General features: G+C 38.5%; 1 protein-coding gene across 4 annotated transcripts in view; it reads right to left on the reverse strand.

Annotated features, from left to right (window-relative positions):
- The window catches only part of LOC134879709 (cell adhesion molecule 2-like), a 115,883-nt gene that overhangs the window by 68,890 nt on the left and 19,776 nt on the right, over window positions 1–27,217 (reverse strand). The window contains exon 1 of one of the 4 annotated variants that reach the window (XM_063906197.1): window positions 3,904–4,001. The exons of the other annotated variants lie outside the window; for them this stretch is intronic. The gene's annotated coding sequence lies outside the window, so the exon portion shown is untranslated. Of the gene's footprint in view, window positions 1–3,903; window positions 4,002–27,217 lie in introns of those variants that run through there. 4 annotated transcript variants of the gene reach the window in all.

A 27,217-nucleotide genomic window follows, 5' to 3' on the forward strand; every position in this document is an offset into this window, starting at 1 on the left:
CACACAAAATCTCTGCCTGGCACACATTTTTATGCCCGGTGAAAAATGACATTGCCGCCACCTTTAGAGATATACCTCTGAACATGACTGCTAATCTACTGCATTTGCTAAGTGCTTGAGGGGAAAGGTTGAGTTATTAAGATTGAAAGTAAAGACATCCTAAATGATTAAACACATAATTAACAGCCCCTGCATGAAGGGCATGACTTGTCAAATCCTAAGGGAGTCTGATCGGCCTGCTTAAATCTCCCGACAGTAATTCTTCGGCTCCAAACAAAACATCAGCTCAGACTCATAAACTAAACAACTGCGCCGTAAAGCAAATGAAAACTTCCTCAATATTTCGAGTTATGCCCACGGTTTTTCTTGCGATTATACCCTCCAAAAAGCCCAGGAATCCAAAGTGAAATCATCTTTCAGCAGTGGCGTTCCAACATAAAAAAAAACACTAGAGCTGCATCTGGGGTTTATTCCACAGCCAAAGTGACAAGTAGGCCAAAGCACTGTTCCAGACAGAAATTAGTGTCCTGCAATTCCCCCCCAACCAACACAAGTTGAACAATTACATCTCTTTGAGGAGAGATAAATATCCACCAATGTGCCAAATGAACATTTTTGTTTGTCCGACAACAAAGTATAAACCACAAGTCTTGCGTGACAATCCAGAAAATCACGCTGAGCTTTGGCCACTGCCCCAGAACAAGCATCTGTCAAAACAAACAGATCTTGTTTTCTAAATATGTAAATAAATAAACAAACAACTTATGATCCATAGATGAATTGAAAAAATAAAGAAGAGCAAACATTGATTAAAAAAAAATGGAATCTCAAAAAACATAAGGAGGGACAATCATAGCAATGTTACTTATGGGCAAAAAGTGAAAGGAAAATAAACATCAATGATTGTTGACATAAAAAATGATGGCGTTATCCCACCTGGAGAATATACTTTACAAAGGGAATAACCTTAAGGATAATGATGTCATTCAAACAATAAAAATAACCTCTAATACTGCATTAAAAAAACCATGAAGAATCTTTAAGCAACAGCTTTATTTTGTGTGCGTTTACATTATTTCAGGTACACACGACTCTTTAAAAAGGGGGACAACGTTAAGTGTAGAAGGGAAGAATGTAAATATATTATGGAGTTTTTCTAGAAAAATATAGTATGAGGGCAATACTGTGGTGCTGATGTTGTATACAATATATATCAATTCTCTCGAGAACATGAAGCCTGTTTACCAAATGACGCCACGGACGTAAACAACAACACAAGGTCGGAGCTCCAACAAAAAACAAAAGCTCTCTATGCCATCTGACAGTCTATTTGAAACGGTTTTCATATTTTTGTAGGGATTATATTGTTTTTGAAGAACAGAAGTATTGTTTTCTGGTATTACTTCAACATCTAACGTGGAAAATCTGCATTTTGGTATGATGGCACACGCTGAAAATAGGAGGGTGCAGCGCCCCTGTCACCTGGTTTAGATAAAACCCTGATATTCATAAATTATTTTCAAATATAAATTACACAAATGTAATCGACCCTATATAAACAATAATTCATGTCATGGCCGACCTGTGCTTTGTTTGGTGTGAAAGATCAGTCTTACGGTGACACCTCCACCGCATTTTGTCATACAATTTTGATGTTTCATTCCACAACAGCAGATATGGCACCCTAAAGACTAAAGTAGGACGAAGGACAGACAACATTACAAGAAGCTTACTTGCCAACTGAGAACGCATCAGTCACAGAGTTTGGATAATGGGATTGTAAACGAAGATCTGTCATTCACTGCGAAGATGATGCATCATTTCCAAAATGCGCTTACTCTGTACATAGCCGGTTCATCCAGATGTGAAAATGAACGATATAAAATAAGATAATTCATTTACCCTCCTATTGTTATTCAGGGTCACAGGGACATTCCCCGCACCCATTAAACAAAAGGCGGTGAAACACAATGGACAGCTCAACAGTTAATCAGAGGGCTTCAACAGACAATCATTTTACATTTATGCCTAAGGGCAAAGGATGTGACCTGCATGTGCTTTCAATATATAAGGGAAATACCAAAGCATGATGATACATTGTCTGGTACAGGCAATTATTCATGAAAAAATTACAAACACAATGAAGCCACATGTTTATTTACTTTTTCTAATTTTTCAGATCCTCAAATGTAAAATAAACACCCAGCAAAAAAAATGATCTTAACTGAAGCCTGACTTAAACCTGACCAACCTAAAACCTGAATATTACTTCATTTATTTCAGCTTTGTATAACTTTTTCTTCTGTACTATGGCACATGTATTTAGCGCCTCGAACAAGTAACAACTCTTAATGGTCGTATATTTTTTGGGCAGCTGTTCTTTTGTTAGACAGAAGCAGAGCGGGATATCACAAAGCATCCACAGAGATATAAAAGCATCTCGCAATAGCCGCTTCAACGGGAAATGACACCTACTCTGTGAGCATCCAGGTTGCCCGCAAGGCCCAATAATGTTTCCACACAAATGTTTCACAAATGTAGCCGCCATTTCCCCAGTTAAACACAATTCATTCGTAACTAGCACCAGGACGCATGAGGTGTCAAACAAGGCTGTGGGTGTTTGTTAGGGGAGTGTAAAGATGTGTAATTCCCACAATCCCTTGTGCTCATAAATGGGATAGATAGCCACTGTCAGTTAGCATTACAACCATTGTGTGCCTCTTGATCGTTAGCTGCAAAAACTCGCACATGAACTTTCTGTTCTTTACTGCTTTTTTTTCTCAAGATTTACGGAACAGATGCATACTGCAGCACCTCCAGTGTTATAATAGGATAACTGCAATTCAAGCTGAGTTTATTTGGACAACACCTGACGGTATATCACTTGATAATGTAGAAGAAAGATTGGCGCATCTGTTCACCCCTTTACTTGTTTTCAAGTTATTGTTTGAGGATTTTTCCTTCCAAGTAGGTATTTGACTAAAACGGCTGTGGCAAGTATAACTCAAGGACGCATTAAGGCATTACGATACAGTAGGTCAAGTCTCCTCAATAACTATTCCTTTAAAACATGGGCATGAACAGTGCCATTGTCACCTAGTGGCCACACACACATGAAGCTTTCCCAGTTTGTGTCCAAACAGGGACTTGATACATGTTAACCCCTCTGTCTCCCTGTGTTTCCCATTTGCTTCAACTATATCGAAAAAAGGGAACAATGCCCCAATAAGATCCTACTAACAGACTGCATGTTATGTGAACATTTGGAGGTTCTGTCTCACCATCAACCAATCTGTTTCCAAGAACAATATATATAATAAGGATATTTTGTCTGTTCTGTATTATTTTTCTTCTACTTTAAACTGAGACTGAGACAACCATTTTTCAGCGTGTTTGTGCTCAGGCCTCTTTCATAAGCAGCCAATTGCTGCATCCATGGCATATTTTGTCTGTCATTATGAGCACTGCCCTTAGGTTATGTTTTGTTTGCTTTACTCATTCATGTTAAGTGTTTATTTTTTATTTTGTTACTCACCTCTGTTATCTTTTCCAGTCCCCTTTCTTCTTGCCCTTTTGTGTTTTCCCCGACTGTTTTAATTGACTGCCCGCCCCGATTAGTTTCACCTGTCCCTCGTTAACCCTGCACTCACCCGACCTCCTGCTCATGTTCCTATTATTAGTCACTCACTTTTTAGACAGCCCAGTTTATTTGTTGGGTATAATTTCCTCTTATCAACCAGGTCTACCTGACTGTCTTTTTCGGACTCTATCTCTGAGGATGTATTTGAGTCCTTCTTGCCTGTGCTTCTTTGGAAACCTCGACATCAGGCATCTGGCTCAATTCCAAACCACACCTTACCCACTCCCACCACGTGATGATGTGAACTCGGTCTGTAGTCTCACTTGCAACTGAATGAGGTTCCCTTCTTCCCGGTGGAGGGTATGAATACTGCGGCAAGCTTTGGGACAAACTCCCCTCTCTCCGGCCAAAACGTAGCCTGACTACGTCATACTCACGATTTTATTCAGAAAGTGAGTCTGAAACTGATCCATAGAGCTTTGATTATGGGGCGTGTTTCAACCGAACCAGGAAAAAAAATGCCTCTTCGCTCAATTGGATAGACCTACAACCAATCAGAGCAACGTAGTATGTGACGTAGATTAAGCGACACACACTTGTTGTCAACGGAACCCAGCTGCACGCACGCTGGATAGCTGGAAGAAGGAGGGTAGAAGATGACTGTGCAATGCAATGCAATGTTGAGATCCTGTAGAACAGACTCGATGGCAGAATCTAAACATCCTCGCTCTCCAGCGGCAGCCATGTTTGTTTCAAACGAATTCAACCCCAGCGCTCTTTAGTGACGTAGTCGATTACGTCCCTGTTGATCATCTGTCCATCATCGTATAAAGCCCGCCCTGGCAATGTGATTGGTTCGACTGTCGCAAGATCGGAGATAATGTTTCCCCAACGGAGCAGAGCCAGACAGAACTTCCCGACCAAAAATGTTATGGGCGGGGCTAAATTCGGCTGGCACCCAGGCTAGCCAAAACAGGAAATAGCGTAACTTTTCGTAACAACAGTTTCAAATCAGCATCTCTTGGTCAAAAAATAAAATAATAACTTAAATAAAACTCCAAACATCTTGAATGGCGTTTCTTTATTTGCAAACCTCTTCTATTTTTTAAAATATGATGTTTATAAGCTGCTTAGTTTTCGCACTAGTCTGTAAATATACACAACCTTTAATTAAATTCATACCGTTTTGTAGATACGGGTACTGTAGTAAAAAAAAAAACTAAAAAAAAACGAGGTAACTTCTGTATGATATTTAATGTGTATCTTGATTTACGCAGTTCACCAGTCTACATGTTTGCAGCAACTGTTTGTACACAGCAGGTTTCTTGACGGACACACACAGCGGTGAGTCCGGTCAGGTAGTGCAGCAGGTGAAGTGAGGTGCGATGCAGACTTGCTGTTGGAGGGCTTGATAACCCACTCCCCCTCCACACTCGTTGATTTGGAATAGCACTTAATTGGCGGACCCTCCGCGGGAACGCGCAAACGGAGGGGTAGTGTGTAGGGGTAGGGTGTAGGGGGCGGTTTGAAACTGAACCTCTGACTTCTGTCTCCCATCATGTGCCGAGCTCATCACACTATACTTCCTGAATCTACAGAGCAGTATGTAAAAGCAGACTGAATTTCAGTAAACAAAACCTAATCAGTTGTATCTCAAAACAAATGATCCATGTTACTTTGCCAGATGAGCAAACTCCATGATGGCACCCACGGGGGTTCGAGATGCTTTATGGAAAAGGCTTGTTAGAAATAATCAATATATTAGAGCGGAACTTTAAAAGATAATTCACTGTTTCTGGACGGATCATATTTGTCCATTTCCGGTAGTATTACAGGATGTTGTTTTTAGCCTCAGATAGCATAAAGCTAATATTGTTTTGTATATATGAGTAGAGGGAGAAGGACCAGTGGAGTTGCATACTAAACACACCGCCTCTACCTCTCACTCATTGATGCTGCAATAATACAGTTGCCTGTTTAATAACTGATAAAGCTCCTAAGAATTGCATAATAGAATATTGTAGATGACAGCTCCAGGACTTCGCTAACAAGATGGCGACGGTGACGTCATAAGAGGACCCGCCCCCGACGACGTCAGCCTATAGAGGAGGATCCAGCCCCCCGCTACCAACCAATGAGAGCACGACAGCGGGGCGCGTCTGATTTTGAAGTTGTTTATTGTATGGTCGGAAAGGGGTGGTTCTATAAAACATGTTTGGATTGTGAAATCGAGCTCTCATTTGTTCCGGACCGCCAGACAGTAACTACTGATGAGCTCCACTGAGTCAGTGGCCTGTGGACGCGTGTCCCGGGCTATTGAGCCACAGCTGTGAAACTTTTGTAAAACCTACTACTGCATCCTTTTATTAAACACTCCTTTTATAACTTTTAAGGGAGTTTTGCTTTCTTTATTTTAAACCGACTCCTGGGCTTCAAATAAACGAACATTTCTTACAGGCTCCTTTTCAAAATCACTTAACACAGAGAAGGGAGATTAACTGAGAAGGGTACCACCTCGTAATCAGACTTGTTTTTCAAATCCATTATACAATTTAATAGTAAAGCATTATTTTACAGGCTTTTATTCCTAACTGTTGGAGTTTGTCAGAAATGTCAACAGTTGTAAAAAAAATTTTTTTAAAAAGGATTAGTATATTCTTCCTAGTTTAGATCAATATTTCATAAATGTGTGTATTTTGTTTAACAGGATGTGTCATTTAGCCTCTCAAAAAAGTGTCACTGTTATACTGCTGTCACTTAAAAAAAGTATGATTGCACTTAATGGAGAACTGCAATAATAATTATCATTTGCGACTCACTGTACGGTGTGTCATGTATTATGAAGTTAATTAGGTCATTTGCTTCATTGAAGACATTGTTTAGAGATTAAGTTACTCTCACCCATCTGGCTAATGGCTTGGTAGGGTCTCAACTCCTATTAAAATATCTGCCACAGAGGACAAAGACATATATTGAATCCTATTATTGTCTTAATCTAATTATTCAACATCAGTGGAGTATCATTTCCTCATAGCCCCTGACAATTCAGCCATAATTGAATAAGGAATCCAAAAGGGGTTTTAAACATACATCAGTCAAATGCTGATACAAGTATTTGAATGGTCTAACTTAAGACAACGTAATGTACATCAGGCTATAAACAAACCACTATTAACTTCTCTTTTCATGTAATAATATTATTATGTAAATCAGGTTCCATTTAAAACAACAAAACAGTAATTCCATCAGTCAGTCATTTATTAACAGTACCTCTTGCTAAAAAATGGTGACATCCAGTTGTATGATCCGAAAGAGAATAAGTAATTACGAATATTACAGTTATAGCAAATAGCTAATGAGATGCTCACATGTTTCCACCCATCTGCCATTTCATAGACTGCTGGTTGGCGTAATCGTTGGCTTATGACATCTGCCTAGTCTGAAAAGGGTTGCAGTGATACTCTGCCAAGTTGAAGTACCCTTGTAACTAAACTGTCAGCCACTAGATCCAAATATAAGATGGCAAAGACAGATGCACTCTCTAGCACATGTTTAAGACACTGGCAAAATAAAGATAAAACTGATAATAAACCACTTTGTGAGAGCAGAGCCTTAAAGGCTGAACACCATGCCTCGGCGATGTCATGTTGCCGTAGTTGGATAACTAAATTCAGAACATAAAGTGGTGTTCTGCACAGTGATTTCATCTCAAAACTGTCTGCTTCACCACTGGACTGCCAGCAGACTGCCCAGCAGCAATGAAGAGAGAATAACATAAGAAGTCATCATTTAATTACACCAACTGCATTTCAAAAACTGCATTAAAGTGCACAGCTTTGTAGACCCATTTACAGTAAGTGCAATATAGCCTATTCTTAGTTAAATGAAAACATAAATATTGGCGACGCAAAATATACAGAACTACAACAAGATCATGTAACCAGTGAATCTATCTCCATTGCTCCAATTTAACTACTATGAAAAATTCAGTTTTAGCACATATAAGTTATGACAATGGTGCTGTGTTTTAATTGCTAAAATGACCATCAACATTATAAAGTATTAAGTGTTACATGCTTCATGAAGAGAAGAAAATGGTGAAGCTTAACTTTTGACAAAATTCCTCTCGTTTTTCTGTTTGATAAAGATCTGCAACTCTACCTGAGCTGTAGAGAAGCTGCCTTCTTTAAATTAAACATGTTTTAGGAGCTTTTTGAGAGCCCTCGAAGCCTGATTTTTGATGATTTTCAGGTCTAAATGCACACTTAATAAAGACAGAGCTTACGGCAACATGCACAAATCTAAAGTTTGCTCAATCTCCCTGATTATAATGGGGTTGTTTATACAAGCCTCCAACAATCAGGTAAAACAGATATCATCTTTTGTCTGCCACCTTATGTCAGTGTTGTACTCTCAACAACAATAATTTCTGAAAATAAATGACTAAAGTCAGTGAAAACATGCTGATGAAGAGCTTAATCACGAGTTGTTTGTGAGAGGAAATAGATCGAGTGTTGATATGTAACTATTGACTGTCGACACAAACAGTAGCAATCTAAACTTGATGGAAGACAAGCTACAACGTGCAGCAACTGACAAAACCATACCTGTGAGGGTAAGTGTCATTTTATAATACATTAGTTTGAAATACACTCCTTTCAAGATTGAAAGCTGAGAGCTCATTGAGTTTTTTTGCATTCAGAAATAAACTTAACTTGGAATAGCCTTGAAATAGGACGTCAGAGCCTGTATGCCAACTGTATGCCATCTCAATTATTAAGGCTAATATATTTTAAAGGGAGACAAACATGGCCACAAGCGGTGCTTTAGTCAAGCAACAGGAGGCCTCGCCAAGGGCAATGTGACTGCTGATAAACCCACGAGTCAACAGCAGATTTAATCACTGTGTCCCACTTGGCACATAATGGGAGAGTTCAGACAGATTTATCTTAGTAAGTCTTTGAACCTACGTTCACTCTATTTTTTTTATCTCATCAAGTGGATGTGGAACTGAAAAAAATATGACAAGTTTCATTTCCAGTGGGTGGTCATGACAAGCAAGACCTAGATCTCACTGCAACAAACAAACTTAATTGGAAAGAAAAAAAAGCTCTGTGGTCTACCTTCTGTTGTTCCTGCCCTGCAGAAACAACAAGGCATATCAACTTAAATTAGAGTTTGGTCTCATTGTCACCCCTCACCCACACCACCATATAAGCAGTACTATCTGCAAACCCCCGAAAACATGTCAGAAACAATGCTTTACAATGCCCAGCAAACCTTTTTCATTCACAATACCATTATTCAATCTGAAGTGTGCTTGCCATATGTAGCTATGTATCTATATAGCCCAGCTTGCTACCCAGAATGGATGACCTGCTCCATCAATTACAGTTCCTTGTTTCCTGGCAAACCAAATTCCAGGAAATCAACTGTGTGGTTGGTTCCAGTGCAGGTGATTAGCTTGAAATAAATGTTAGCAGATAAATGCAAGAGTGTGTTTTTAATAATAATTAATAATTTAATAATAGGTGTGACTCGTAGAGAGTGTGAGAATATTGCAAACATTTGCAGTTCTGCTTCATATAGAAATCACTTTACAAACTGTGTTTTTATTAGTATAATTGTTTTTCTTTTAGGACTCCTGCTTGAGTGAGAAACCTGTGTTTAGGCAGAAAATCATGACGGCAGCATGTAAGTACTGATATGACAAAAATGAAGGAGAAACTCTGACTGAAATATTAAGCAGTGATCCACATAAAGGAAAAACAAATCAATACAACAGCTATGATCTAAAAGTGTTTCTACTTCTTACAGACACGCAACATGACAGGACTTAATCAAATCAGGCTACATAAGCAGGAATATTCCCGGCCCTTTCTACCTGCATACCAGAGCCATCGTGACTCATCCTCATCAGCCAGCCAGCAGCCACGCCTGACTCCAGGCTTCTCTGTTTGCTTAACTGTGCGGTTTGAGGTGTACACTGAGTGGGCTGGGCTGCCTGTGGGAAACACAGGCTGATAATATCTAATCCTCTGTGTGAAGGACATATTTGTCTACCACCCAGTACCTAACATGTTTAATAAGCCCGGAGCAGCCTGCTGAAATGTGACTGCAGCACACCCGTTCACTGCTATTGGAAATCATGCAGCCATGTATTGCAATTTCATATAATTATAAAGATAAAAGATACAAATAAGTACTTAAAATTGTCATTTTTACATTGAGATAAACACTATATGTGTTAACATTAAGACTGATCTATAATCAATTTGACTCCATTTTGGATTGAGTAAAATTCCCCCATGTTGAAGGTCAAATGCAATTCTTTATGTCATTGTGCCAGAGAGTGCAAGTTGATCTCTATATCCCGGTGATCCAGATAAGACTTCGTAAGTTTATTACAGCCTGAGTCGTATAGATGAACAGGAAGCAAGATATCTCTCTCTGCTCCTTAATATCACAACATCATCTCAAGGATGGCAGGAAAAACTACAGCGGCCAAGTGTTCTTGTGCCTAAGGGAGATTTGGGATCTGGTTTAACTCTTCACAAGCTGAGAGTGCTTGTGGTGCTCTCAATAAAAGGTATGTTTTGGAGGTTTCATCCTTCAAAAAGTGTCAAAGCTCTTGTTGACTTTTCTGCTGCCATGTTAGTGTTTTTGTGGAGCACTTCTGGACGAAATCTCCTCTAAAACAATTTCATGGAGGAGGAATTGCTAACTTGGAATAGTTGCATTATGCTGAACAGTCAAACCAATCAGGCCAATGCATGTACTGCATGCAAGTACCAGCTGTTGTAACAGAGATCACTCTTCATTTTCATATTCACGGCTTTGTTAACCTGCTGAGGGCACTGCCTGCTGGTTTGCGCTTGTACCTTATTCAGATATTTCAGAGACATTTTAATCATGGATTTTGCAATACATGTGCAACCACTTTGTCCTATTTATGCTTTTTAAATAATTAAATGATGTAATAAAACATAATCCAACTGTACATTAGCATTCTTTGTTATTATTTTACTTTAGTGCTGTGAGATTGCAATACTTTTTAACTGAAATCCAATGAAAGTACATTGACGAATTGCCTGTAAAAACTTTTTCCAATGGATCGGCCTCATGCTGAGGCTTCAGCTCAACAGGTTGAGCAAATGGGTCTTGCTCTCCTATGAACACCCAACAGCTTATTCAGCAAGTTTTCTTATTGTTCTGATTGTTAACTATTATAGAGGCATTACCGCAAGACAGGTCAACAAGAAAGCTTGGAACTTAGCGACATGCAGTAAATCAACAGGGGATAAATGTATTTTTGCTTTCTTTCATCCATTCTTGTCAGTTTCTGCTGTGTGTAATTATATCTGTCGAGGCCGCCTGCATTGTAAATGCGCCTGTGAGCAAGCCTTTACATACTGAAAGTATAAGTGCTGAACCTTAATTTCTAGTTATTGAAAAAACATTGTCAGCACAAACAAAGCCTGGACTTGAAATAATGAAACAGTTTGACAAGCATTTATCAAACTGGACAAAGTGAATGTGACACATGTGTACTTGACAGTTTTCATATCTGAATTTTGATTTTATATAGCGCCTTTTACATTAAACGTTGAAAAAAGGAAGAGTGTTTTAATTCACAGCACTGCTCGAATTCCTGTTTGTATTTTTATAGCGTTGCTCTCTGAATTGTTCAGTATGCATCACAGGCCTCTGGCCATACAGCCGTGGCAGAGAATAGCCTTCACTATACTCCAGACAACTGTGGTGAAATGATATTAAGCTAACACGCCAGGTTGTTATCAAACTAACTGCCACTTGATAGAAAATAGCAATTCCTTAGACTGTAGTATGCTAAAAAAAAAACTGCTTTCATTTAAAGTCCTTTTGTGCCGATGGGTTTAGTGGTGTAATGTGTGAATAAACATGCTATTATCTTTCTGTTTCCATGTTTTTCAACTACTTCCACTGAACATAACAGGATATGGACTGAGAAAACATCACTCAGGAGTAATGTAGAGGGCGGCCCACTGATGCAGGCTTTGCCAGCAGTCAGCTTCTGTCCTCTTGGGCCCAAACAAATGAATAAGGAAACAACATCCGTTTAGCTTAAACTGTTTTTAGGTGAAAACCAGCTCACAGTTTGATATGACGTGACACCTGAGTAATGCTGACTGAACACATTCTAAATGAGGTGAGGAACACAGGGCTCAGGCATAGGGTGAGCTATCTAGCCAACAGTATTTGCTACAGGGCGGTGGAGGAGGAAAATATTGACAAGCAAGCACCATGGAGCGTGTCAACGGAACTAAGCACCTCAAATTTAATGACAATTATCGCCGCTGCCTTGGCTTCATCAAGAGAAAAATGTCCTCAGATTGTTTGTGATTGTCACTTGAAACTTGAAGTACTTTACATTCTTCAGCTCAGATTGCCAGCCCCCCACACACGCCGATACAGAAGTTGAATAGACCCTGACTTATTCAATTTGCTTGAAAGGAGACCAACTGAAGTGAAAGGAATAGAGTTTGCAGCACACAAGCCTTCTCACAAGGCATTATGAGTTAAAATGTCTAAACTGTGTCACCTGCTGGTGGGAATAACTGTGCAACAAAATATAGAGAAAACAAATCGATACCTGGTCATTTATCAAGCAATAGTGCCAAATATGTGTTGGTAACAAGCCCTCTAAGGCCATAATATCCTAAAAACGTCATGTAAATACTATAGTGTCAAGATCCCACTGCGGGAGAAGGCAGAGCAGCTATAACTGGTTTGAAGTGCTAATATCATGTAATGTCTTCTCTGTGACTTTATTAACATCATATAGTATCAGTGTTTAATGGTGTCACTAGCGCTCATGTAATATTTCACTGAATGCAATTGACATTGGCCTCCTGTTCTGCGCTGATATATTTAATAAAATATTTGCCTATCAATACCGGTAGCAAAAATGATTACAGGTTGTTCTGCAATGCTTTATACAGTACAACCTTCTCTATAAACCTAAACCTCAGTGCCGTAGATCTGGTTGGGTTTCACCTTAAAACAAATTGGGGTGATGTTTCTTAAAAGGCCAGTATTGCACTTTTGTTGTTTTCTGATTCCTCTACCTGCAATTCAGCAGAGTCTTTGTGAGAAGTAGTGCTCCCATGCTCTTTCCAGGCCATGGGCTGTACAGTAATCAATGTTGATGAATGAGTAGGAAGGCTCTCTTTATTCTAGCCCTCGCTGAATAGAAAGTTTCCATTATCTTCCACAATGTATTCACTCTATCAAAGTGACAGGGTTGAGGCAAGCCACACTCCATTGGCCTCTCTGTGCCCATACCTACCTTCATCCGTCTACTCAAAAGAACAGGGAAAGCCGGAAGAGAGTGCTAAAATAACACCGCACAAACCTACAAGATCTATAAGACTTTAACTCTTGCGTTTCATCCATCAATGCTGTAAGTATACAATTACGTGCATGCCTTCTACAAATATATACACTGTAACAGGAAATAATTCAGCAGACGATAGAGGTTGGCACTTTATTTTTCTCTAAACCATTTGACAAAAAGCCACTGTGGAACATTTTTAAAGAAATATCATGTGGGAGAAAAATAAATTTCCCCATGTTTTCAAACCAATAATTCACCTGGCTGCATCAGATTTATTTCAGAGCACACATCGTACCTGTTTTGACTCGGCTAGCCATCAACCTCTGACACTATAATACAAAGAATTCTAGTGGTTTTCAGTGTCTCTTTATCATGTACAGCGATAACAAACTCACATTGGTCAACCTTTTCAAAATGTTTAAGTACTGCTTTAAGAACTAGAAGAAAGATTAATTTTAGTCGCTGATAACCTACTATGTTACTTGTAACACAAATAAAAATATGTTACATGAATCAAATTGGTTCTCAGAAAACTGTACACTGTTAAAAGCAATGCTTGACACAGCTTAACATCTATTCATAAAAAAAGGAAATAGATAATATGAATCTTGATTTCAACATTGCTTACATTTTTCCCCACCCCTTTTTACTTAATTCTTCAAGATCATTTCCCTTTTTGATGTCCTATTTTACTCTCTTTAAAAAAGAAACAACAACCCAGCTGTACATACAACCAGCTGATCTCATAAACAAGAGTCGGCTTTGTGTATCGCAGGACATGTGACATTATTATATCGCTGTGTTTATCTGCTGATTCTATACATTCACTTTAATAAAGTGCTTTGGGATGCAGAGTGGCGATACTGGCCATAAACAGCAGCCAGTATCCACAGTGGGCCCAGCTTCCTAATGCTACTCTGCTGTGGTTGCCTTGTTTAGGGGCTGAACTCATTATTTTTTTATGTTGTTGATGTTGATCCTCTGAGAATAGGGTCATGCTCTTCACCATTAGTTCTGGAAAACGGTCTGCACCTTCTATTGTTGCAATAACACAACACCAAATTCAGGTAGGGCAAACGCTATTGAAAAGAAGAATAATGTTTTCTTCATACAGTACCCGGTGCAGAGCGAGGAACAGAGCATCTCGTCCATAGTAATGTGGAGATGTGACATGTGGCTTTGTCTTGCACATCGATCATTCATTTGTCATTGCATTTCTTCACAGTGCTTGTTCTTAGTGTTGAACATTCTGATGTCTGTTTGAGCAAAATTAACTACTAGTGATATTATTAAACATGACAGCACAGGGGCCAATCGCTGTAATGATTAATATCACTGGATAATTGTTATGATGGTATTAATAAAAACAATCAGGAAAGCTGAACAAAATCAAAATTCAGACATGATTTTAAGTCAGGCAATGAATCTAATTATTTGATGTCTGTCCTCTTCTATTTAACTTTATCTCAGGCGCTAAATATTAAAGCCACTAAAAGCCATCTTCCACTGTGCCACTTCTAACAGCTTGCACCTTAACTACACTTGCTATTATAGGTTGGGAAGGTTAAACACCTCAAACCATGTTAAAACATATGTTTAAAAGTTGTTTTAATTAGGAGCAACATCTGAATATAGTCAGCTGTCTGTGGAAAGTCATTTCGGGAAGCGGTAATTATTTTTCTCCTGGAATCTTCCTGCATTGCTGAAAGGTAAGCCGTTTAGTGTTACCACACAACCAGATGGTCTCGCTTGCCAGACTGAGAAGCATTGAAAGCAAACAAGATGAAGAGGCTCGGTCTGAATGCATCAACCAATCTATCAAAGGCATGCTTACCTTGATGATGATCCCGTCTGTATTGCATAAAGCCTTAAGAAAATAAGGCAACAATGTGATATACAATCCGAATAATAAACACAAAACACAGCAAACTAAAAGAGAACATTGAGGAGATTTACCATGCAGCTTGAAATTGCCATACTGCAGGAGATGGATTTCTAATAAAAGTCTAATAAAAGCTGAAATAAGATGAAGAGGTGCCTTGACATTTCAATTTTTAGTTATTCTTCACCAGGCTTTCCTCACATAATGGGGAAGGTTTTAACATGTGTCCTTTAGCCACCATAAAGACGGCTTATTAGCATTTTAATCCCTAAATGAACATATTTAAATGCATATTATATTCTTGTGATGTCTATGTAATGGTCAAGTCATGTGTACAACACAAGCAGAGTTCTGTTTAACTGTGGCTGCCTCCGAGGATCCCCTTCACAGTAGCAGGGATTTGCTTCCATCTTTCTTATTGTAAACCCTGAATTCAAAAGCTGGTTTTGGCTGCAGCACTTGTAAAACTGTAGCATGTAACAACTTATCAGGAAATCCTAACTAACACCTGAACACAGTATGAAAAATGTAAAACTGGGCATGTAGACAACTCATATCCCTGATGTTTAAATAGAAGTTTAAATTCAAACCAGTTAACTGGTATAAAAAAATAGACATAGGCTTTAACAGCCATGTGACTTAGCTGTTAACATTCATTGATAACAGATTCCAAAAATGAACACTAAAATGACACGTTTGATTGATTAGTCGACTAGTGTTTGTATGTCTTTAAAACAAGTCAAAATGTGAGGATGCTTTGAAAGCTCCGTAAACCAGTTTTGTGTGCTTAGATCTCCCACAGACAGAGACTGATGTGATGGGTATAAAAGGAGTCTATATCTGACTGAGTCCTGTTCCCCGTGAACTGCACTTAGCCATTGCAACCGCTTTCATCACTGATCCTCAAGAGGCCAATTTCCATCTGCTTCGAATATTTATGTTACCTAAAACGAACCTGATTGCTTACGCGCCTTCTCATCAGTGTCATCTGCTTACTGGGATGTAAACAGTTCTCATTGCAGCCATGGTTTATGCCAGGTGGAAGGCTGGCTGATCAAAATGACAAACTGTTATTGTGATGCGACAGCTCAATGGCATTAGGCATATACGGCTGCAGGGATCATCACCGCATGCTAATGCTCCTGATGGGAAGAACTAGATCGCTTGCAAAGTGACTGAAAGGCCTTGTTTGATGTGGGATTGAAATGTCATTTGTTCGAGGAAACATGGATGCATTAACAAGCTAATAATTTAAAGGGTTTCTTTCTGTGTAGGGTAACCGCAGGGCAGCTGGGCCACAATGTTTTTTTACAATAGAATTAAGTTCTCATTTGTTCATTTGTAGAGTTATATTTGATCACGGAGTGAATCTCAAGGAGTGTAACTCATAATATAAAATGAAATTATTTTCCATCCAACTAAATCTTATATACTCAGTGTTCTGTCCCTGTGCCTTGGTTAAAACATATACGCTTTGGTTCTCCCTTAAAATGGCTTCCTCTTTGTAACTCAGAGCACAGATATGCTATATAATGCTTTAAGGTTACAAGAAATTTTCCTGTATTTTTGCATATTTCTACAAGCTTCTGTCATTGCAGGCTCCTCCTGCAGGATTTGTCACATGCAATTCCATCTTATGTACAAGACTAATGTCATCATCCATCAGCTACATCACCAAATGAATAGAGTATGTTTCAGAAACTGTCAATTACTGTGAGTAACATTTGACACATTGAAGAATCTTAAAAATATGGTGTTGTTGTTGATGAGCAAACAAAGCACCTCTGCCTCATAGAGCCTTATAAAGCCTCCAAAGCTTCAAAAGCCTATGTTAACACAGACAACAATGCACCAATATTTGTTTAATTTCACACAGCATTTCAGTCTTGGCTCACATTGTTACCTGCAACCTGTTCTGTCTTTGTGCTGAGATCAGTGGTCGAATGCAAAAACTCATCTGCTGTGAGCGCTTTGCAGACTTTCTAAAATACCTTTTAATATATTTCTTTGATTTCAAAAGACCAAACTACAGATCTCACAGTCAGTTTGTCGATTTAGACAATGTTAATCTTCTAACCTGATTACATTTACAGCAGGGCAGGCAAACCGCTTTATAGAAAGTTACAGTTCCGACTTTGTTCCTTTCTGCCAATTTTCAAGATAATTCACGCAATCCTTGAAAACACAATTACTGAGAAAATCCGACACTTACAAATCTCATACCTAATCACCTCTCACCAGCAACCCATGAGGAAGCAAAAACAAACACAAAGTGTAATGAAGCGGGCTGAGCACAAAACCCAAAATAATTAGCCAATTAAAGGTGTGAAGCAACAAAGAGGAGGCGGCGTGTGCAAAGTCTCAAGGTCAAACACATTTAAATGCAAATTCAAATAACCGATTGGCGAGGAGGACATGTGGTTTAACGGCCACATACAAATGGAACCATCTGCCACAGTAAAGCCGAAATAGCTGAATAGTTTACAGGAATGCACTTACATTGTGCAGTAAATTAGCAAACTGCCTATGAGCTTAAAGTGCAATTAACAATCATCAAGAAGTGAAATAAAAAGGGACAACACAAGCTAGTTATATAGTGAATAATGCAATTTACAGTCTGCAGGTAAGAACCGACAAGGAGAAAACACAAACTCATTTTGTACTTATAGTTTGCTGTATTCCACATGTTTGGTGATTGATAACATGCAAGTAATCTTTCAGACCAGACACCCGCAGGAGCTGGCAGGTTATGACAAAGTGCAGAAAAAACATTTGAAATGTCGAGGGTGTAACATTGGCAACCGAATCGATTCAACTAAAACATGGCTACACAGTTTCTTTTTATCAAACTTGTAAACTGGTTTTCAAAAATAGTCCTATCAAATAGGTAGGAGATGTAGTTCACTCTCAGATAAAGGTGGCTTTGGGCAAACTTACAAAAGTTTCATTGAATTATTACCTACAGTTATTGTGATCACATTAGAATCAGTCACTGGTTGTGTGAAAGAACTGATGAACCGAATAATATCATTTTTGTAGTTTCAATCTTTATCTGATAAACAACTTTTACCTTCACTCAAAGTGAACTTGATCCTTGATGATGTGTTTTCGCTTGAGTGTATCACCCATTATTTTCTGCCTCCTCCGTGAAGAACTACTAAATGAATTTCAGTGGACGCCTCACACACTCAGATGTCTGCACACACACACACACACACACACACACACACACACACACACACACACACAAACACACACACACACACACACACACACACACACACACACACACACACACACACACACACACACACACACACACACACAGTCTGCACTGAAGTGTGAATTCCTCAAATTTAATTAGAAGCTAATTTTGAGTCATTATACAACTCCAAACAATATGGAAATGAGCTCATAGGTTCCTGACAGTTCAGTTGACTTTGACCAGAGAGAAGCATGACAAATTAAAGAAGAAGAAATAAATCTTGTTTATCAGCAACTAGTTTACTTTCCAATTATCTGACAGCTGAAAGGGGCATTACGAGTTGTGGGAGGGGGCTTCAACTTGTGGAAACTTGTACTGTATCTAGGGATGCTCACATCCAACTTTGTCAGGCCAGATACTGATGAAATTAACTGGGATTTGGCTATCACCAAAGACCTGATCTCAGGAAATAACCTGATCATTCTAGTACGGCAACATAATACATCGTAATCAAAATAGTAAATTGTACACCAGCAACTTAGTACAAAAAAAAAAATCTTCAAAATGTGAAGGAATACATTCAAGTGTAAACCTTTTTAAAGAAGAACACATTGCAGAAAACTTAACCAGGTATTAAAATTACTTTTTGAATTGAATCATCATCCCAAAAAAACAAACAGCTATTTCCTATTTCTTCTTTCAAGCAGATGTTCAAAATCATATGTAGGGTTAGGTGCTGAAACCATGTATTAAACGAGCCATGGGGCTACATTTTTTAAGAGGTAGGCCTACCGTTAAAATCTTAACGGTACCCATCCCTAGTCATATGCTTTAAGGGTTGATCTTCAGAAGCTCAGCTAACAATATTTGTCTTTGTGCATTTATACAATGACGCATAACTCTTATTATTACTGAAAGTGTAATATTGTCTGACAGTCTCACAGTGAAATATTCAAATAAGTGTGTGGTTAGTTTGCAACTCCCTGCTTGGGAGTGACTGCTTCATGTAACAAACTCACAATACACACCACTGTTTAAAATTGAAGCAATGTGAAAAGTTTGCAAATAATTCCACAATAGCTGAAACTCTGCAGCCTAGAGAGTTTCACCCAGCATTTTGAATAACCACAAACACAGTGCACTTCATCCTCGACTATTCAAATGCCTAACATGCATCTCAACCTATACCTTTAGGCACTGTTTGTATAGCGGCGAGTATACAGAGCAAACCCATACTGTGAGATGCTTCTGTTTTTGTGGTTTAGTGAGTTAGTCCTGTAGATGCATATGTGAGTTTTAGGTTTTAAGATATTTATATTATGCACATCAAATGTTATTCTGACATTTTCATCACGGCTCCTCCTGTTTTGTTTTTTGATGATTACTTGAGTTAGTTTTTCTTTACTTTATCACAGTTAAAGGTGAGAAGCATGCAGGCAAGAGTGCATCAGTTACTCACTTTAAAGTCAATCAACATGATGACTTTGACTACTTTAGCATTGAACATGCTACTAAATAAATTAGCAGCTGAACACTGATCTCATTTTTTATTCCACTGCCATAGCAATGTCTGATATACAAAGTTTCTTTTTTAATCAATGCGATCAGTCATCATCATCAGAGAACAAAACTTATTGTGATTACATTATGATATGTATAATGCACAGGAAGCTGTAAAAATAACAGCATTTACATTAAATCAAAATGCTAATGAGACCTAATTGTACTGCCGTGCTTTGAGCATAAATATGCCTATAAAGCTTACCTGATTTACATCACAGACAAACACTTCTTCAAACACACTGATGTTAAAAATAATAACAAAACAATAATAATTCTCATGTAACTTTGTAGATATTATCAGCCTGGTACCACCACAATTTAAAGAAATTTACTTTTGTGTTTCTTTATTGATGAAACTACTTTATTTATTCAATCATTTATGCTTTCAGTTATTAAGACTACCTAAGACCTTTCAACCGAGCAGACAGTTAAAGACATAAATTACAGAGTTCACTCCCGCTCTGACATCTGAACCTGTTTTTTTATGAACCATTAAATACTGCCTATACAGTACAGTTTATGTGTGGGAGTTGATTTTATGTTGCCAATGGTTTAGAGCCTGTAACAGGATGTGCAAGTGCATTTGTGCTCACTGAATAACTCCATTTTAATAGTTGATGATAATGTCTGAGCCCTAATGAAATGATATTTATTTTTAGTGTGAAGTGTAATTTATATGGACCAGCACTGTTGGATGGGACAGGGCTTTCAGACAAAAAGTATACATTTGAAATTGAATGAATCTTAGATGATTGACAATATATTAAAACAATTATTAAAGTCTGATCAAATGAACACTAATCACTTCATAATATGAGATATTTATAGATAAATATGATGTCTATCCTCTGTCACTGGTTTGATACTGGGTTAGGGTTAATACTTAAGAGGTAATCAGACCCTGTATGTCTGGAGTTCAGTTTTGCATAACTATTGGTAGAAAATATACTGAATGACCCGTCTATAGTTTTCAAAAACTGTCCTTCGCTTCGAGTATGGAAGGCACTTTGTGCTTAAAAGTACTGAAGGTTGCTTGAGCGAACTCCGGAGCTCACAGCCGGTGTTGCATAATGGAGATAAAATCACATCTGCAAAAAACAAAAGCAGCGACTTTGAATCATTCAAACTTTTAACCTTGTAAGGATAAGTATGTTTAGATGAGCGCTAAACTTGTTGAGTAAGTTCAAGAAGTATTTTCAGTTTCTCAAGTTCTCTGTATTGTTCGTAAATCTTTAAGTATCCCACATTTACCTGTTGGGTCTGCCGTGTAAGATCTACATATCCCAAATTCCGCACATCAGCTGCAAAGTTTCTAATGTCTGAACATTTAATGGATAATCATCTTTAATAATAAAAGCCTGTATGCTCAAAACTTAGAATGATTTTCTTCCTGAAAAGGCATGATTTTTACAAAGCAATGTGCAGCAGAACACACACACACACACACACACACACACACACACACACACACACACACACACACACACACACACACACACACACACACACACACACACACACACACACACACACACACACACACACCATATTGCTGTAAATATTGAGCGTGAGAGATCAGATTGAATTGATAATCCCCCTGCTTGCCACCTCCGACACTTCCTTTAATCGGAGGAAGTGTGAGTCTGTGCCGAGTTCTGGTCTCTCTGGGGATTATTTTCAATGTTTTGTAAGTTATCTTAACACATTTAACAAGCTGGCAGTGGCATGCAGAGTTGAGCAAACATACATGGGTTATGAGCTGTGTCTATACTCTACAACATCCAGGCCTCAGGAGATTAATGAATCTGCAAAAGTAAAAATATTTCAGAGAAAACCCCTTAAATTACAAATAAAACATCTATTTTCTCAGCTATCGCCAGCAATGTGCAGTCATGCAGAAACAGTGAAGGTGATAATAATTTTGATTCTGTTCCTGCTTTTTTTCAAACAATATGTGTAAATATCTTCCAGTGAAAACTACTGATACACTGATTCTAGAAAGACACATTGTTGTTCAGTCTTCCGATGCTTTGAGCTCTGTTTACCTCTACTGTACAGTATTGGGACGGCAGCCAGAATGTGAAAGATTTCTGATATTTAGCAATAAGTAGAAACACAGGTCTTTAAATAATGAACTGACTCTTTAAAGCTTTATGGAACGACAAGCCTCTAAGTACCATCATCAAGAGAGACTCTGAAGTCTGTTTTTGATGACATTAGATAATAAAACAAGTGGATTGGGAATAAAACATAGAAAAATGACAATGTATTTAGCCATGCTAGCTAACTGCAAGGCTAAACATAATTCCCAATAAAAGTGGCATTGTCCTGAAATCTTAAAGAGATATTCCTGTGCCTCTCGGGATGAATCATAGCAACTTTGGTGATCCTCTGACCTTTCATTTAATCCTATCTTGAGGTAAAAATTTCAATATGTGCAACACTTCAATCCACAATCCAATACCAGCCTATGCTATTTAATCTCTTTTTACCTTTCAGTTCATAAACACAACAGGAAATTATGAGTGCACCAGAAATCACAACAAACATTTTAATGGGTTCCGGCCAAATGCTTCATAACATCCTATTGAAGTCAACTGCAACCTAGATAAGACTTTTTTTTGCAGTAAAATATGTACATAAATGATTACCTTTGACTAAGCAAAATATCTGTGCTTTGTCAATTGCCAGGATGAGAAAATACAGTATTACATTAAAATTCAGGATAAGATTTTAGGTTAAAACTGCAGAGGCAGATTTATGAGCAGAAGGTCACTGGTTGAAATCTATGTACCATTTGGTAAAGTCGGCTTAATGATTACCTTCGAGCTGCCCTTAAGCAAGGCACATATTGTATTGCTCCTGAGAAGGTGCTTGGTGATCAGTACTTTAAGACTGAAGTTGTACTGGACCGCTCCAAGGTTTGTTAGTGGTTTGATTCTGAGGTATGGAGTGAATGGATGTGAGCATGCGTGAGCTACAATCCTGGTCTGAAAAACTTGCAAGCCTGCAGCTTGCACATCAGCACTGCTGTACCTGAGCTAATAGGCAGTTTGAAGAAGCAAGATGGCTGATGTCAGCACATTGAGCCTGCAAATGGTCAGTCAGATATACTCTTCCACTAGTTCAATTGAAATGCTCTCAAAGTTAGAGGATTCTTTTTTTCCCCTCACACAGCTCACTGAATTAGTGGATGCTGTAATTATTCTCACGAAATCAACAGTGTAAAGCAATCATCTATTACATTAACACATTTCTGCCATACGTTTACCTGTAATTATTGTTTTTTAAGAAATGAATTCATCTCATTTGGATATTACAAACTCATCTAAACAACACTTTGACTAAATACTTGCCATGTTTTTCTTTATCTCACATAATCAATACAATTTGCCACAATGAGCAAGAATTCAAAGGGAATTTTGTATTTAAACTATATCAAGTTGGTTATTTGATGAAAACTCCCATAGCTATAAAACAGATGGTAATTTCACGATCTGAAAGCTTTTATCAAACACAAAAACAAAATGTTCACATACCACTGTGTGACAAATTTCTCAGCCTGAACTCGCACGTTTTTAATGTGCTGCGATTCACTGCAGTGATTGCTGAAACCAAAGTGGCACCTGAAGTGTGCGTAATTTCTTAACACTCCGTGTGTCTCATCACCTCACCTTCCTATAGCACATACACAGAAGTGCAATTATTCAATCACCACCCTATGGTACGTTCACAGATATGGCTTAGGTGCAAACACTCCAAAGCACTGCTTACCTGCAGATCGGTGGGTCTTTAAGTCACGTAAGACCCACAGTAGGAAACTTCACTTTCTGCTAGCAGGAGATAGCCATTTACATTTTTGAAAGTTTGAAAGTTTTCATTTATCTAACATGACTGCATATTACCCTGACCTAGAATATTTCCTGTTAGTAGCTTGTGAGAGTGAAGATGCTGAAATAGGAATATTTTAGCTGTACTGTTGTGACAGCAGCTGTCTGGAATAAGATTCAAATTGATTTTGTGGGTTTGAGTGAACAGGTCAAATCTAGAGGATCTAAATTGTGGTGGACAAGCTCTATGCTGTTTTTCTATTTTCATCCAATGGCAGTGTAATTGAGTAATACACATTTTACTCACCTAAATAGTTATTGTGATGGCTGGCTTTTAGTGAATTTTATTTTGCCGTCTTATTGAATCTTGTCCTTCCCAACAATTCTCAAAGAGAAGAACAAGAGAAACACAGAGCAAACATTTACTTTGATCAATTTTACATTGCTGCCATGAACACTTCCTACTCACTTTACTGTACATGTATTTTTTTGTTAACCATGAAGAGAACTGCACTATTCTATAAACTAAGGTCTCCTCCCTCCTCAAGCAAAACAGATGCTTTCTTAGGTTTTTCTTCAGCGACTATAATAGCCTTGCACCTTTGAGAAAAGGAAAGTTGAGATGGTTATCCGAGGTACCCACAACAACATGACAACTGCAATGTGCGGGTTCAACTTCATTTCCTGAAAAGCAGCAGGATCGAATGTAAGCAATATGGTTCACTGTGAGCTTGTTTAATCTCGACTGCAGGCTGTCATTCATCTGCCCGGCACTTGTAATTGCACTGGGTGTCAGAGGGAATGGGATGTGTCCTCACAGTAGATGTGTATAGACAGATGGACTGAGGATCTGCATTGACCTCCTGGTGGTGACAGGCCATGATTCCTCACACTATGTTGGCCTGACAACAAAGGATCCTTTCACAGTGCCATAATGGACGTTGTGCCCAACAAGCTGTTACAGAGCGGCTCAGATAGCTACAGGCCTAGAGCGTGACATACAAATGGATCTACCGATTTCCTGGCATGAGAGGACGTTGACACACAATAAGGATACATGACAAAACTTCTGTCTCTAAGTCTCTGGATAACTCTGTTAAAGTGTTGGCAATTTTGGGGTTGTCTTTCACCTTGTGAGTCCGGCCATATTAACATGCAAGGTGTGCCAAGGTCTTGGTATGCAACCTTAAAGGTATGGCAGTTAGTCGATGCAAAATACTGAATAATTTATGGGAGGACAAATAAATTCCAGACAACAACACAACACCGGACTCTGGGGCCGATTGGTTATTAACGCGAAGTTGGTCAGGAAACTTTGGGCTGTTAAAAAGGGCAATGGCTGAATATCTTACTTTAGGAATTAGTATGGGGCTTGCCAGTGCATACAGAGGCCAAATCAATGTGTTGCAGGCAATGAATTAAAGCAGCAGTGGGAAGTAAATTACACATGTTATGAATGTCAGATTGCAATTTGATACTGCTTTTATGTTATTTGCTGAAAACATTTCACAAGTAAGGTTTGATATTGCATTGACAGACATTAAATCAGGCGATTCTTCAAAAGTCCAGATCCTATGAACTTTGCACATCAGCACCGTTTTACCTCTTTCATGCATTTGTGGGTGATGTCCTGCTAGCAGCTTATTTCATCACTGTTGAAATGCATTTGAGGAATATCAGATGAACTCCAGTGAATATTAAAGATATATTTTGAAATTAGATTGAGTGGGTTTCTCGCTGAAAGAATATTAATCTGACAGACATACTGTATTAAGACCACATAACACAGGGAACATTATACTGAAATAACCATGTTGATTTGTACTGATCCTTTCAACCATTTACAACATGCTTCATTATTATTATATCAGGAACATGATGCAGTTGTATTATCACACATTCAGTCCACCTTTTAATTTAATTTTGAAGCAGGTGTAAGTAGTCAAACCAATTTGTAAGGTTTGCAGGGTTGTGAAGTCATAACTCTACATATATAGGTGTCGCTACAGTCATTTCCCATGGCTGCAATTGTGGTGAGACGGCAAGAGCACAGAAGCAAAGGACTGGGAAACCGAGGGGGCTTAAAGAGACAGGCCATAGCGTTTCATACAGAGGGTTAATAAAAGGAATATTCAGAACCATGTTCAAATAGATTCCCAAAGTCAAAGTTTAAACCTGAGAATGAGTATATGTCCCCTATAAAGCAACAGTCCAAATTAGACGTACAATGCACAGGATAATGGTCACTGCATGTGATGTTAAATCAGAAAGTCATCTGATATTATTTAGAAATCAAACTCAGAAAGATGTCCCCCTCAGTAACAGCTTCTGCAAAGAGCCGCAACTCGTGTTACGTCTATAAAAACAATTAACAGAAGCCTTTAAGGGACTTTCACTTGAGGCATCTCCTTACCATCTGCTACACCCGGCTTTGACATTAATGCCCACTGTGAGAACACTAAACATCAAAAGCATTTCACTCTATGCCAACTACACTGAAGGCAAAAATTAAAATTAATTTAGCTCTATAAATATTGTAACCTTTGAAAAGTGCCATATTCATTACGCTGTAAAATTCGAAACCCTTCTGCCCTGCTTAGGTCAGCCGACCTCATCCGCTCATTCATGCTTTTAACTAATGTGAGGGGTTTTAAAGTAGTGTGGTATTTCAACATGAAATGATGACCGTTCTGGTTTTCAATATCTCTTACAATATCAGGTTACATATTAACACTGTCAATTTCCTCCTGTAAGAATCTGTACTATGCAGACATACAGAAAAAAAAAAATCTCGATTCAAATAACTGGTGGAGCAGAAAATGTTCCCTCTGTGATAAGCTCTTTGGAATACGTGAGTGACAGATATCCGCAGCATGGGCCTTCCCTGCAGGCTTCTGCGCGCGCGCGCGCGCACACACACACACACACACACACAAACACACACACACACACACACACACACACACACACACACACACACACACACACACACACACACACACACACACACACACACACACACACACACACACACACACACTAAGCAGACAACTGGAACACAGGACAGCAGTTATCCAATACTATAGGTACTGGTGCTCCACTATCACCTCAAACTAATGCAATCGTAAACAATGTAAATTAGGTCACACCATGAAATTAGTGCTTTTAAAACAAGATAAGTTTGAAATAAAAGGTTTCGTTGAGGTTACCCTGTCAGACCTTCTTTTCATTACCGGGTTCTGTCTTCTGTCTAATTTGAGGTCAGTCTTAGCAGATGTGAAAAGTGTTCACTGTGGGTTTTATTGAGGCACTCATTCTGATTTATGTGTGGCATTACCTTCCTATAACAGATGCATCACGACGGACTAACACATTTCTAGTTTTATCTTCATGCCATTTGGTTTTGAATATCAGATAGTGTCTCAGATGCTGAAAAGCAGAGCTTGATTTCGCCAATGGCACTGAAAATCTGATTGATGGAGTAGTTTTGTTTAGGCATGCATTTACTGCATGCAATATAAATGACAATAATTAAGACACTGACACTACGGCATATTGTTAAAAAACTAAAAAGGAAGCTTATGTTGGAGCAGCCTTGCACTACTTTTGATTTCGCTCCCTCTGCTACTGTTACGTCTAAATATGATTTGTAGGTTTTCTAGTAATACTATTATCAGGCCACATAGTGATACAGAGAGAAACAATTCCAGGGGAATATTTGTCACAATCACAACACCAACTACTCCTCAATGCACTTAAAATCTGTACAATTGAAACTCAA

The sequence above is a fragment of the Eleginops maclovinus genome, chromosome 18 (assembly GCF_036324505.1).
Source record: "Eleginops maclovinus isolate JMC-PN-2008 ecotype Puerto Natales chromosome 18, JC_Emac_rtc_rv5, whole genome shotgun sequence".
Lineage (NCBI taxonomy): Eukaryota > Metazoa > Chordata > Actinopteri > Perciformes > Eleginopidae > Eleginops > Eleginops maclovinus.